Below are 16,474 nucleotides of genomic sequence, written 5' to 3'. Positions count from 1 at the left end.
GCCTGATGGCCTAATAGTGACAAATGCCTTGCCAGGCCATGGTAGGTGTAGTGAATCATTTTCCCCTCACCCATTGCTTTGTTTACCACTCAATGAGGTCCACCAAGTACGGTAGGCATGATCTGCTCTTGACAAAACCAAACTGGGTTTGGTCCAGTGTCTGTAGGTGTACTACATCTTTAATGGTCATTTCCATGATAATTATTTTCATGGCTTTAAATATCAGACTACTGAGACTTCTGGGGACAGTGCTTGTCACTGCATGCTGGTTGTCCTGTGTGCAGCTCAGTACTGCAGTTAATTCCATCATAGCTTCCAAGAAAATTGTCACCCAAGGTGTCTGAGACTGTACAGAGCACAGGCAAACACTGGAGGGGAAACTAATATATACACCCCCTGTAAAGGTAAGGTAGGAGTATTTACACAGTTATTTTGCAGTTAGACACTAATCAAGCAGTGCGTACTGAAAGCAAACAATTACCTTGTGAAGAATACATAAAAGAGGGGAGTGCCCTGAATTGCTGGTGTCTGGCTACTGCTACTGCTGGTCTCACCAAAGCCACAGTCTGCTGGGATACAAAGCTCCTATTCCTTTACTCTCACCAGAAGCCAAACATTCATACCAAGGTCAAGATGAGAAGCAGGCCATTGCCTCTTTGTTGATCCACACAGTTGTCCCACATGATGCAAGGCTCTGTAGACTTGACATACCCTTTTCCAGGTAGATGCCCTGATTAGCAACCAGAGCAATCATTTGACTTTTGCATGTACTATGCCTTGTGTTCTGAGCCTCATAGGATTTGGCTAGGGTACTAACCTCATGGTGATTAAGAGCATAACTGCTGCATCACAATACAATGTTCAATTTCAGGTGACATAGATGTCCAAGGTTGCTCTAGCAAGCTCCATAGTGACAGTGATCCATGTTAGGTGACAATTTCATAACAATTCATCCAGTCCCACCTTCAACAGTGTAATGGTGGACATCTGCGTGACATGGATGTGAGGTCTACTCCAAGAGGAATGGCCACCTTTGGCCAATGTGTTTCTCCCTCCCATATGTCCTAGGTATGTTATACTGTACTTTATGTTACCGGAACACAATTCTGTGTTCCCACATCATTTCACACAACATCCAAATGCTATCTGGTTGCTTGACAGCCATTGTAGACTTGCAATGCTAAAGTAATGACTGCAAAGTTGAACAGGTTTTCTGTGCATGCACTGACATTGAGGTCATCACTGCAAAGAGTGCCTACAGACAGGATATTGATGCTCTCAACCACAAGGGTCCATGACCCTTACTTTGCTGGAGTTGTATATTTTCATGTTTATAGGAATGCTATTGCGACCCTGCCTAATAACACTGTTATGGTTAATGCAAGTACCACATGCCTGGCAAAGTGTCATAATCAGTCTAACATGTTATGCCACACTGTCAGGTACTGTTTTACCTTAGGATGACAACATAAAGGTGATGGCATGTCAAATGTAAGGATCTGTCAGGCTACTGCCTAACCATGACCTGTTGTGACATATACACAAGCAATAATCTATTGCTAATGGCATTATCACTGACTGCTGATGAGATGTGGAAAGCATTCTCAACCTTCTACTCCTACTCCACACAAACACAACATGTGAGAGATGTGACTATATTAAAAACCTTGCATCCATGCTGTCCCACACACCAGTCAGTACATATGACAATGAGCAGGTTGCCAACATGCACACCTCACCTCTTACTCCACCCAAACCCATATCACACATAACTACATGTGTGATGGTCCTTAACAAACACATAAGTAAACACCAGACACATCAGAAACCCAAACACAAGCATGCTACACATAATCATACCTCTGTAGAACACAGTACACATAATAGCTCATGCACCACTGTCTCACTGGTCAAACACCTAAGGCAAACAAAAAAATCAAGCATATTTCTCATAGGTGATTACATAATGAGGCACACTGATGTTCCTCTCACCAGGCTACATAAGGGAAAGGTCATGGTCAGTTTTCTTTGAGGTGCCAGAATATGCCATATCACACATGCACTCAAGTCTGTCAACATCAGGTACTGTTATGACCATGTCATAGTTCTTGTTGGTGTGCACGACTTGAAATATATGTCTCTGGACTGTATGCAGAGACATGACTGAGTTTACAGACTGTTTCTCAGGCAGGTATGCCCTTGGCCTTGAGCTGCATTTTACCATCACCTAGGATGATGGCTCAATACCACTGGAAAATGATTGACTTCAATAATTGCCTTAGTGTGTGTTGTCATTGTAAGGGAATCTGCTATCTGTCAGCCTGGGATGACCTGCTCAACAGACCTCAATGCTTTGCCAGAGATGGTCTTAATCTGTCACCCCTGGGATTTTGGCCACTGGCCAAGGCTGCTGCCATCCCCATTGTGTGCCTTTTAGGTGGTCTCTCAAAGGAAAATTTTCCATTGGGAAAACGCCATCTACAAATAATATCACAGTTATGCTGCTAAATTCTAGGAATGTCACCACAAAACTCAACTCACTGGAAGCTGTCCCCACCTTGGAAAATGCAAACATTTGTGCAGTCACAGACACCTGGGTCAATGCTGTAGAGAGCACCACAGCCATATCAGGCTACACCTCCTTCCACACATTCAGACCTCAAACTTAAAGAGTGCAATGTAGTAGTGGAGGTGGTGTATATATATTCATTAAAGATAGATATACATCCAGATTGGTTAGATAGTATGATTCCGTAGAGAAACTGTAGGTGCTGTTGACTGCTTGTAGGGTACCTACTCAAGCCATTGCCAGCTACAGGAGCAAATTCATGAATCAGGACACCCATTGTGCTTATATGGATCTACTTGAGTCTAGCAAGATACATCAAAACAAGATGGTTTGAGGTGACTTTAACTGCTCACCAACCAGGTAGATTACTCATGCTCAAACCTCACCAGCCTAGAGGTTAGTTTACCTCCTTAACTACAATGCCCTGGACCAGTGGGTTGACATCCACACAAGGTGTGCCAATGTACTGGATCAGGTGTTTACTAATATGGGTGACCACTACAGAATCTACACTGAGAGGTCCTCCCTGGTGAGATCTGACCACAAATTGGTCTCATTCAAAGTATCACACCTACCCCCCCCCCTCTTGAAGCAGATAAAGTAATGAAGTTCAACAAAGCAGATTATAAATTCATATGGGATGGTGTAAACAGCTTGACTGCACCAGCACTCTTAGATGAAACAGGCAATTATACTGAGCTCTACACCAATGCTTTATACAAACACCTATACAACTGCATTGACTCACCTGTACCTGACAGGAGCAAAACAAGCTCCTCATGGCACAGCAAACCTGCTTGGTGGACAACTGCTACTAGCAGGTTTTACAATAAGAGGTAGACATTAGTATCTAACATTTAGTGGGAGGGGCCCCCTTAAAATGGAAGCACTCCCTCATCAAGTTAAACAAGTAAATGAGTGCTGTTGTGAGGTTCTTCAAAACAAAGTATGGGATAAAATTAGCCTCCTCCACAAAAGACAACCACAAGGCATTGTATAGTTACATGTGTAACATAAAAGAAAAGGTCCACATTGATGACAAACTCATAGTTAATGATACCACATATAATGAGCCTGTAGACATAGTTAACCTGCTTGCTGACAGGTTCTGTGACAACTGCACTCCCCTGTCCCCACCACACGTACATCATGACATCCCTACAACCTGTTCCATACCTTGTATTTCTAAAGAGCAGGTAGTAAATGATCTCTCTAATGTGACAAATGCAGCATCTATTGCACCTGCTAACATCCCAGGCTCCATCCTACATGGGATCCAACATGGATTACTAACACCATTGGGAACTCTTTGCAATCATAGTGTAACCACCAACGGCTTCCCAGCTGACTGGAAAATGGTCACTGTTATCCCCTTTCACAGAGGTGGTACATCCACTGACTGTGAGAACTATAGACCTATTAGCCTGACTAGCCATATCTGTAAGGCCATGAGGCAACTCATTATGGACCTTATCAACAAAGATATAGGTAATCTACAAACACTTCACCCTACACTGTTTGGATTTGTGAAAAGGCAATCATGCCTGTTAAACTTAGTGGATATCTATGAGGCAGTCACCAATGACCTGAATGAAGCGATATCTGTGCATACAACCACCTAGACTTAGCGAAGCAGTTTGACACTATCCCCAACTCAGGCATCATTGACAAACCCACCCAGCTAGTTATCAACAATAATATCATTAGAGGGGTCACTAACTGGCTCACTGATAGAATTCATAGAGTCAGAATATGGCTATTGACCTCTCACTGATAAAACTCATATAGTCAGAATAGGGTTATCGACCTCCAATAGCACAGCTGTAACCAGTGATGTTCCACAGGATTCATTCCTCGGTCCTCTAATGTTTAGAATCTATTTATTCTACATACAAACACAAAATGAATGTCTGTGGTTGACAAGGTTTGCTGATGCCTGCAAATTGGGAGCAAGCACAGAATCTCCCAATTATGTCAACATCCTACAAGAGGATTATACATGATGAAATGATTGTTTCTACAATCATGGCCTTAAACTCCATGCAAATATATGTAATATCATTCCCTTTGGTACCAGCAATGTTCCTGCTAAGTAGCACATCAATAGCAACACCTTAAGTACATACTCAGGGGTGAGAAACCTGGGCACACAGGTTTACACCTACCTTACCTTAGATCACCATGTCTCCACAGTGGTAAGAAGGGCATTATATCTTGCTCATGTCATAACTGAAGGCACTGTCACCTAAATATTAAGTAGTTATAACCTCCATGTACTCTTTCCTCATCAGGCCAATATTTTAATGCAATGTCCAGTTTGTACATTTCCAAGCAGCAGTGGCAATTGCAGAGACCACAAAGGTTCCACATAAGGGAAATTCAAGTCTTCAGCATCTGTCCTATGGGGATCATCTGAAATCACTGTCACTTTAGTCTGTGTCATACAGACTACACAGAGGTGATCAATGCCTTGCATGCAAGGCAATCTGTGACCCTGGTTTACTGGAAATTTTGCATATCTGTAAGTCAAATGGTACAGAGATTACTCACTGTAAGGACATTAAGCTGGTATGTGTCATCAATAAAACATGCTGGAGGGAGAGATATGTCTACCAGAGTTTAACAAACCTTTGGAACAGACTCCAACTTAATGTGAAACAGAACAGCTCATTGGCCCTCTTCAAATGCAATCTATACTATTGGATGGGTGACCATAATTTAACTCCAGGGGTTCTGCCTGTGTCCCTCTGGGACAGGAGCAATAGGTGGTGATCAGGCAAATAAGGGGAAGAACTTGGCTAGGATTGTAAGGGCCCTAGGGTCATTAGCCTAGTAAATTACAATGATCCTATGATCCCATAGGCTGATGTAAAATGCTCTGCCTAACATCCACACATATCAACTTGGCTACAGTGAGAACAGTACCACTACCAATTAATGGTTATAGAGAACTGCACAACACACACACACACACACACACACACACACACAAACACACACACACACACACACCCAAGTCAGCTCCAATGAGATTAGAACCCCTCCCTATCTAGTCTTACCCACTACAGTTTACAATACTTAAGATGTGTGCCATGGCTCAAGTCTGACATTAACATGCCTTTAGGTAATCTGCTGAATGACATCAACAGACCTTATGGAGGGCAAGGATTTGTTTGCCTGTGTCACCTGCTGCACCCAAAATAGTGCAAATCCCTGCCTCTTTCTAAGTCAGCATGGTAATCATATTTGTTTTGTAGGGAAACTCACATACACACACAGATGCACCTAATGGCTTGCAGTAAGATTAGAACCTCTGCCTATTTAATCTTATACAGATCACAGTACTTAAGGCACATACCACGGCTTAAGTCTGACATTAAGATGGCTCATGGTAGCCTTATGGTAGATGACATCTGTAAGCCTTGTTGAAGACAGGAGTTTGTAGGCCTGCATCAACTGCAAGGGCCAAAAAGTGCAAATCCATTGCAGTTTGGAAGTCAGTGCGGGATTCACACTTGTTTTGTAGGGAGATACACATACACACACAAACACACTAAGTGGTCTGGAGTGAGACTAAAACCCCTACCTATCTAGTCTTGCACACTACAAAACACAGTACTTAATGCACGTGCCACAATTCAAATCTGCTTTATAAATGACTACAGGCAAACCACTTGTACAGGAAATAAACAAGGCCTGTGTTGAACAGCGTATGTGGCCTGCAAAGTGACATTATTTCTTACTGTCATCTACATCTAGTAGCCTAGCAGTCAGATAATTGTTCTGCCTGATATACAAGGCCATGTCCAACCCAGAATTGATGGACATGCTCCACCTAAAGAAAACCATATCCCCTTGAGCCACACGCTCCAGGGATCTAAACCTCACCACAACAATAAATAGGACATGCTGGAGGGATAGATTCCTGTCCCAGAGACTTCCCATGCTCTGGAACAAGATTCCAATCTACATTAGGCAGAGCTCCTTGCTAACCCTCTTCAAGAGAATCCTTGACGAGTGGATGGGAAACAGAAAGTTTACCCCAGGGATCACTTCAAAAGCTCTGCCGGACAGAGGCATCGGGAACTAATCTAAGGGGGTGGTGAAAGCCAACACATTCCGGCTAGGCTTATAAATGCCTTCGGGCAGATAGCCTAGTACCTACCTATGAACCTATGAACCTTATCCTAGCTATGTGGAAACAGTAGCCATTTTGGATGTACATGTCTGTTTGCATTTGGATGGGCAAACCTGTAGACAAAAACAATTTGCCCTGTCAATGCATGAGTACACAGCATTATACATTACACAACCTGTTTACTTGTTGGTGTATGTGTGGTGATATCCAGCAGGCACAGGGGGCTGTAAGTAAGTGTAGTATCTACTGTTGAGCCCTTACTTTTGATCCTTTGACCACCATTATGTATGTGTCATAGTGCAGCTTTATTCACCATAATCTGGGTATGATGGGCAATATAGACATACACACACATATATGTATATGTATATATATATATATATATATATATATATATATATATATATATATATATAAATGTATATAAAACAGACATATATACAGTGGATATAAAAAGTGTATCCACCCCTGTTAAAATACCAGGTTTTTGTGATATAAAAAATGAGACCACAATAAATCATTTCAAAACTTTTCCCACCTTTAATGTGGCCTATATCCTGTACAATTCAACTGAAAAACAAACAAATCTGTTGGGGAAAAAATATAGAAAATAAAAAATGTACAATACGCTGGTTGCATAAGTGTGCACACCCTTAAACTAATACTTTGTTGCATGTGCACACCCTTAAACTAAAACTTTGTTGAAGCACCTTTACATTAGTTATTCTAAGACATACAATGTAAGATCAATTTCTATATTACTGTCCTGGGACTGAGTGGAATGCTCATATACCATTGATGAGTTACTGATACAGCAGTTACAAGGGAACACTGTTGTGTTGGTGCTGGGGGAACAACACCACATGTTCTGCTGGGATACACAAAAGTCTGACTATCGTTTAACCCCACTGTCTAACATCTCCCTTCAGTAATGTACCAGTAATCTGTTGCAGTAGGACTGCATGAATACTCCATGCATGAGGCCTACTAAATAGAAATGGAAACATTTTAATGGAATTGGCATCTGTAGTCCTATGTGGATGTCATTTCTGTCCACCTAGCCTGCTATAGTTACTTGCATAATATACCTGGTCCATACATACAATGACATATCATAATAATCCACTAGACTACTGTGCAGGTTACAGACTTACTGCGTAAATGCAGCAGTTGACACAACTGTAGTTCAGGGCTGAATCTGTCTGATGCAAGCAGTTCACAACCAATACATGAATAGGTACAGAATGTGTGAGTTGCCTGGCATCACTTTTAATTTATGTATGTGAGTAGGAGTACAGTGTCAGCCCCTATTTCCCTAAGCTGTCAGTGAATGTGCTGTGCATTGTCTCTTAGCCAAAGCCAGGGTGTAGCATGCCTATGTTTCACTACAGGGACATCAATAGTGGGTTCTTCCTCTGAGTCCTCCTGTGACTGTGGCTGTGATGACCTAGACACTGGTGGGGGGCTGTGTATCCCTTCCCTTTGCTGATCCTGATGCAGCTGTTTCCATAGGACCAGATTGTGTAGCATAGCACATACTGTGAATATCTGTGCACATGTGGCTGGAGTATACTGCAGGGTTCCACCAGATATATTGAGACACTGAAACCATGACTTCAGAAGCCCAAACACATGCGCTATGGTGTTTCTAGTTTGTGCATGTGCCTCATTATGGTGTTCTTCCATGGGTGTCTGTGCATTACTGATGGGTGTCATCATCCATTGTTCCAGGGCATAGCCAGCATCCCCCAGTAAATGGTCGTGTGGGATGTTCCCCCAGAAAACATCTGGTACAGCTGTGATGTGTGCCAGATATGGGAGTCATGATAACTTCCAGGGTTGCCAGCACACACATTCAGGATAATCCCCTGGGTATTGCACATGAACTGGCAGTTGATGGAGTGGTACCCCTTGTGGTTAATGTAGATTGTATCCTGCTCATCAGGAGGTGCCTTGATGTGTACATGTGTACAGTCTATGGCACCCAGTACTTCAGGGTAGTGTGCTACATGATAGAAGTGTTGCATATTGCTGACCTTCATCTCACGGGAAAGGGGGAAAGATATATGCTCACTGGCATGTGGAAGCATAGAATCCAGGAATTGGTGGAGTATCCTGGATGCAGATGCCTTTGACACCCCCATCATGTCCCCAGTTGATCTTTGAAAAGTACCTGTAGCTAGTAACCTAAGGGCTACACATACCTTTGTATTCACTGGGATAGGTTCCCCTTTGTTAGCTCTGGCTCTGAGTTGAAGGCAGCAGAGCTCAGTAAGTTATTGTAATAAGTTCCTGTGCACCCTGTAGTGCTCTACAGTCTCCAGCTCATATAGCTCCTGGAATGTTACCCTAGGCCTGAACACTCTTCTCTTTCTTGGCCTAGGCCTGTTGTCAGCAGCACCAGCAGAACTGACTTGAGCATTTAGCACATTCAGATGAAGCATAGCTGCAGCAGCCCCTAGCATTATCCCAGTTACAATTCCCAAGTCTCTATTCCAATGGTCCAGAATATTGAGGGAAAATCAGAACGTAGGGTTATGCATATTTTATACAGTTCTGCTTTAGGTCCACCATGTGGGATTGGCTAATTATGATGCAGTTCACCTGCTAGGATGTAATTGACATAATTTAAAGGCCCTACTTTAGTGCACATTGTGGTGCTATGAGCCATGGAGTGCAACATAGCTTATACAAAAATCATAAATATTTATTTAAATATCCAGTTTTTATTAATTGCTGCCTATGTCATTACTGTTGTGTGGGTAGTCTGCTTTGGTGAGCACACTAAGCTATGTGACGTGTGTTGCAAATATGCACACTGGGAACAAAAACATCCTAAAAAATAATAAGACACACACCCTGATCTCATCCATATCTAGTGGGAATATCAACATTGTGTAGGAGCCTACACAAAGTGGATACGTGGACATGGTTGCTCCTTTTAGCAATTCAAGAAATCCACCTAATTTGCATACATATCCATGCTGCCAGCCTAGAAACTACATGGCTCATAGCTGTGTAAGCTAGGTAACAGCATGTATACATTATTGTACAGCCCCAACGCAAAGGCCTGCAGTACATTTGTGAAAACCATATTAGAAATGTTATTTATTTTTTTTATATATCTGTTAAGCATTTTTGTGCACTGTGGAGCATAGTGCAAAAATGCCGAAATTATTAATAAAAATTATTAATTTTACATATTCCCTTCCTTTTTCAGACATCCACAATGTATCTTTTGCACATATATGTCTGTGATATAACATTTACAGGAGAGTTATGTCCAAATTTGTGGACTTTTACACCCCCTTCTGTTCTTATAGACTCCTGTACATGGAAGTATTTCGCGTACACTAGGGACACTGACACTGAGTCTACATGGATGCCTTTCTGCTTGTTGAATCGCTCCACCTGGCTCATTTGCATAAGATTCACCTGCTTATGAGGAAATTTGCATTCCATAGAACTTTCCCTGTTTGTGCATGCTTGCACACTGCTAAGCAACACTTACTCAATCTAAAATTGTTTGTGCTTGTGTATGCATCATGTCGCGATGCATACACCAAAAAAAATAAATAAATAATGTAGGCTTTACTGAAATTCCCCCTCTTAAATTTTTTGATATATTAAAATTATGTCTTCACATTTCAAACAAATATTCATATCTCGGTTCTAGGCCTTAAACTGGATTTTAGAAGTCACAGTAAACCCAGCAACTACTAAATTTGTAATATTTTGAAAACGACTTACAATATCTCAGCAACCATTCTAGTTACAGACATACTGTCAGAAGTGACGCAGCACATTCTCTCTCAGTTTAATTCTCTTTCATTTTAAGTATTTTGTTCATTCAGCTGGGTGGTTTCATATGAGGTTAAGCAGTTCTGTCTGTGTTACTTAGTTACTGAGATATTTAGAAAAATGATATTTATGACAATATAAATCAATAGTATGTGAACAGCAATTAATATTGCATTACCTGAACTAGACAGAGGTCAAATATCAATACAGTTGTGTTTGCCATTCTGTAAACTTTAAGGTTAAATCTTTTAATACTTTGTATGTAGCATGGCTTTTGAATTATTAATGCAAATATCCACTAGTAATATTTGATGCCTAGAGGTGTGAGTAGGATGTAACTACAGAAACGCCTGGAGTTATCACTGGGCTGTAATGATATAAAACATAAAATGTTTATGAATGATTCCTTTGGTTTAGACATAGGCTTATCAATTACTTTTGGTAGTCATCCTTATAGAGGTTTTAATAGCGCATTACTCTTTGAACAAGTGTTACAAGCTCTCTGAGTCCCATGGGTCTGCCTAATACACCCACTTATTAATAACACACTGCATTATGGGAAATTGCACTATGAGCAGTGACACATAAACTGGAGCCATTTCTGAGACATGCATAGTGTGATTATGCTACCTAGGAAAATAGTGCAGTCAGTATAATATGCAAACTTCCATATCATGATATGAACCTTAGCAACTGTGATGTCTCTCCTCTGGTCCAGTGGTCAAGAAACCTGAATCCTCATCACTGACTCTGGTGAGGGACATTCACTTGGGGAAAAAAAATAGATGCATCTCTCTACACCAAGCACAGTTTCCTTTAAGAGCACACAAGGAACACACTCAGTATGGGGACTAGGTTCCTTCTTTCTCTCCAGGTCCACAATAACACTCCCCATTGGCACAGCTGTAGAGTTCAATCCTCAGCCAAGTGTTCCAAGCCAAGTCCTCCACAACCCTCTCTGTGAAACCAGTGCTCTGTGTGAATGCTCCAAGTAGCTGACATATACACTCTTTAAGATTGGATTTACACACACACACACACACACACACACACACACACACACACACACACACACACACACACACACACAAGGGGAAATGCTGTCACATATTTACCAGCTATGCCCCCTTCTGCCCAGACTATAAGGTAAGTACTGCCACCAGACTACTCAAAAGGCAGCTACTCTAAGGCTCATGCAAGTGTACTCAATTATACTGAGCAGAATTAATACTAATACAAATGGTAGTGTTTGACCAATGCAGGAAGGTTTTCAGAAGCGGCCACAGTGTCATCAAATAAATATTCTCTAAAAGACCAGCCACAATGAAAAGTTTAAATATATTTTATAACAAATAATAAAAGATCATGAAAATACGAAATATCTGTTTACAATAAACGCTAGAGTTCAATTACAGGAAATATTAAAAATAACACAGATGGATAGATTCACACAGATACAGAAAAACAGTACATGACTGATCTCATTCACTGAGCTAAAGAATTATCTATTCCCTGGTTACTCACTAAAGCAAAGCAAGGCAAGATGAAGTGGGTAAGTGGTCTTCCTTCTTTGTCAGGTTTCAAAAACAGACTGCTCTGAGACTTCTGTCTTCTCTATTATTGAAACATAATTACAGTGCTGGATTACAGAATCTGGTCATCTGAATCTAGTTCACACACTACCCCCTTTGCTAGAACTGAACCAGAATTTAGCACATACATGCTACCATACACACAGATAGTGCTTTGCTGAGATGTGTTACAGCATCTGGAAGCTATAAAACCATTTCAAAACATCCACCCTCCCAGGGTAGCAATTAGCTGCCTCTATGGAAATACATTAGGTTTCCGATTCCTGTATTTCACAGATGTTTTATCTCTGGTTGCAATCAAAACTATAAGATACAATCTTTATGGTCTAAACCAGGTAACTTAATTTCAGACTATTTTTCAAAGTTAGCTGGACTGAGATTAACCTTTTTCTTCCATTATCTTCTGTTACAATATATTCATTTTAACAGTTACAATACAGTCTGACATACAGGAGTATTTCTATTCTGTCCAGCAGAACCCACTGGTGGTACATTTGTAACACAAGCAGCTTTACAAATACATTTTCAACACAAGCTTCTGTACAAATCAGTTTGATATGCAAATAACATAATTCTTTACAAAACTTCGGCTAGCTATGCTGGCATATGTTACAGATCAACTCCCCTACTTCTCCTGGCATAGCTGCCAATACCTCATATCTTCACATCTGTCCCCTCTTTGAAGACTCAAGTTCATTTCTCAACTGACCCTGGAGAAACATGACTTGAGGGGAATGAGCCTGTCTGGGAATACATTAACCCATGCCCTGTCTAGAGAACCCATCTGCACTGGTATTGCTGACCCCACTACAGTGCTGCACTGTAATATATCATATGCCTGCAACCCTGGGTCACCTTAATGACTTGGCATTTTGCTGGCAGACTCGATGTAGCCATAGATTCCCCTCAGACTCCTCCTACCACCCACTACAAATACTTAGCACAAGAGCATCCCTATCATGGTAAGGCTTCATCATGTTAACATGGTACAGTTTGTGCCCCTGCCTCATGCCTAGCAGTTCTACCATGTTGTTAACATCACTGAACTTCCTTACCACTTTGAAGGGTCCCTCCCAAGCTGCCTGCAGCTTAATGTGTCTGACAGGAATGAGCACCATAACCTTTTTGTCCCACAGCATACTCTCAGACTCAAGCATTCCTGTCATACCAGGCCTTTTTCTGCTGTTGGGCTCCTGCCAAGATCTCCTGCACCAAACCCATGAGCTTCCTAAGCCTTGTCCTGAGGTTTAGGACATATACCATGACAGGCTCCTTGTGGGATTCACACTCACTCTCCAACTCATTGTGAATCAAATCTAAAGGATCCATCACCCTATGCCCATACAGCATCTCAAAGGGTGAAAAAATGTAGATTCCTGAGGTACCTCTCGGTATGCAAGCAGCAGATGGGGCAAATATTTGTCCCACTATCTCTCTTTCTTAAACTGATCTGCAAATACCTGTAGCATGGTCTTTAAAGTGGAATTTAACCTTTCCACAAGGCCATTAGCCTAGGGGTGGTAGGGTGATCTTTAGGTGCTTCACTCCACAGTGCTCCCACAGACAAGCCAGCAGGTCTGACATGAAACTGGCACCTCTGTCAGTCAGTATTTCTCTTGGGAAACCTACCTTGCTGAAAATCTCCAATTAAGCATTTACCATCTTCTCTGCTTTAATGGAGGAAAAAGCCACCACCTCAGTGTATATAGCAGCATAATATATTACCACAAGGATATACTTCTTCCCTGTGAAACTTGGGGTACTCAGAGTCCCCACAATATGCATAGCTACCCTCTAAAATGGCTCCTCAATTACAGGCAAAGGTATCAAAGGAGCTTTGACCTTGTCTCCTGCCTTTCCTACTTTTTGGCACTGCTCACAGTCCTGCAGTACCCTGTTACATCCCTTGCAATCCCAGGGCAATAAAAGTTCTGCATAATGCATCTCTTGGTAAACTTTATGACCATATGACCTGTAAAAGGAATGTCATGGGCTATGGCTAGAACTTCCAGATTGTAGGCTCTGGGCAGTACCAGCTGCTGTACTACCTCACCATCTAGACCTCCCTGAGAGGTTCACTCTCTATACAGTAACCCTTTGTTCCAGTATACTGACTCCCCCTTTCCTTGAGAATAAGGTGTCTCACTAGCTACCTCCCTCAGACCTCTTAGTGTAGGGTCCAAGAGCTGAGACTGTCTCAACTCTACCTTTGTGACCATTCCCAGATTTCCTTCCACAGGAAGTCTGATATCCTCTGACAGTGGTGCCACACTGTCAGCCTGGGTACTATCACTCACCTCTGCCCTTGCAGCATACCTCTCAACTGTACATATTTTCACAGAATGTCCAGATATTTGTCTCATATTTTTGGCCTGTTACTCATAAAATTTTGTTTTTTAGGCAAATCATTGTCACATCTTTGAGGACTGAAGTAAAAAAATAATGTCAGACATTTGAGATTTAGACTTTATACCCTTCAGGAAATTCATACTAATGCAAAACCTGTTATTCTATCAATGTTTTAAATTTGTAAGAGCAATATTTAAAAATTGACCCTATTTTTTGGCCTTTGTCCCCAGTACTTATGGCTTTGTCCAGATTTCTTGCTCTAAGAGGTTGAGAGCTATGCCTTGTAGTCACTCTGTCCAAGGGAACATCAGTACCTATGAGCAGCTGTGGCTCACATTCAGGCTCACTGCTACAGGGTAGCTCTCTCCCTGAAATAGCCACCTCACCTGCCCTGGCTTAAGGTGTGGGATCTGTCTGGGTCTCCCCCAGGCTACCAGCCCCACATGTCTGTCTCCAGGCCTGACTATGTGTAACTGCATGGACACAAGGTACTGCATTATCAAAATCATTCCCTATCAAGACATCTGTAGGGATATCCTCAAACACACCTACTTGCTTCCTTCCTTTTCCACTTTTCCAGTCAAGGTGAACCCTGACCAAAGGCATTTAGAATGGAGCCTCTCCTAAAGATCTGACTGGAGTGGACTGCCCAAGCAAGTACTGGTCCTCTTTAACCATTGCAGACTTCACAATGGTTATGACAAAGACTGTGTCTCTTTTAGCAGTGTCCTGTTTTCCATCCACTAAAATAGGGCAGAAACTCCAATGATAAGCTGGCATCCATGTTGTCTCCAGACAACTTAGCACTGGCATACTGTTATTCCCACTTGCTGCCTTCCCAATATTTTTGTTCCCCACCTTGCTTCCATGGACATCTGCACACTACATGGCCCCACTGATTACATTTAAAGCATCTACTCCTTGATCCAGGCTATGTACCTGAACTAGTGGCTTTTCCTGTTACTGGTGGACTCTGTTGGGGTGGTTTAGGCTACCCACCATAGATTGCCTTATATCCATATGCAGCACTGGGCATCCCATTCTTGTGCAGTGATGCCCTGCTTGCTAAGTAGAGAGCCCCTTTTTCCCAGGTCATCTGCAAAGTTACACTCTCAGTCTGCCAACCAGATGCTCATGTTCTCAGGAAAAGTGCTAAGGGCTTGTTCCCTCACCAAAAAGTCTGCCAACCTTTCAAAAGTTGTGACCTGACACCCACTCACCTACCTATGAAAATAAGTGCTTAACTCAGCAATATAATCACATACACTTTCATCTGCCTTGTATCTATGCTCATAAAACTTTTTTCTGCAAGCTTCAGGTGTTAACTTAAAACATTTCAATAAACATTGTTTTACTTTATCATAGTTTAAACAGTCAGTATTAGATAATTTAGAAGCAGCAGTTACAGCTTTACCATGAAGTATGGGGGTCAGGAACTGTACCAAGAGCCCTTGGTCAACATTATACTGTTTACATACTGTTTCAAATATATGAATAAAACTATCTAAATTATCACCTTCTGTAAACTGTGGAAGACATTTACTGACCTTTATTGCTTCTGGTGTTAGTTATCCCCTTTCCCATTACCTCCATGACACTGACAAATAGTCAGCATCTCCCTCTCATATTGATGCTGCTTCTCATTTCCTTCAGCCTCCAAACACCACAGTCTCTCATTTTCAACATCCAATCACCGCAGCCTCTCTGCTGATTCTATTTTCAAATATTTGGCTTCTGGTTCAAGTTTCTTTAAGGTTTTCAGATCATCTGAAGAAAAGGTGAACTGTCCTGCTTCTGAGGGCTGCAAATCCCCATCGCCAGACTAGTTATCCTCCTGGTTGCTGATCTGAGCTACAGCTGTGAGTGAGACTAAAATAATTTCCTCTTTAGTCAGGTTGGCATGCACCAGTCCTATGGCTTTGCACACCTTAGCCAACTGGTTCTTTGTCAGCTTGCTATAATCCCCTGCTGACATTTTTGTCTGCTTTCCCTAACTAAACTAACAATATAAATAACTAAATAAAA

The sequence above is a fragment of the Protopterus annectens genome, chromosome 3.part0 (genome assembly GCF_019279795.1).
Source record: "Protopterus annectens isolate FY-2018-M chromosome 3.part0, PAN1.0, whole genome shotgun sequence".
In the NCBI taxonomy this organism is placed as follows: Eukaryota; Metazoa; Chordata; order Ceratodontiformes; family Protopteridae; genus Protopterus; species Protopterus annectens.
The sequence above is the reverse complement of the archived record's forward strand: the minus strand, read 5'-3'. Positions refer to the sequence as shown.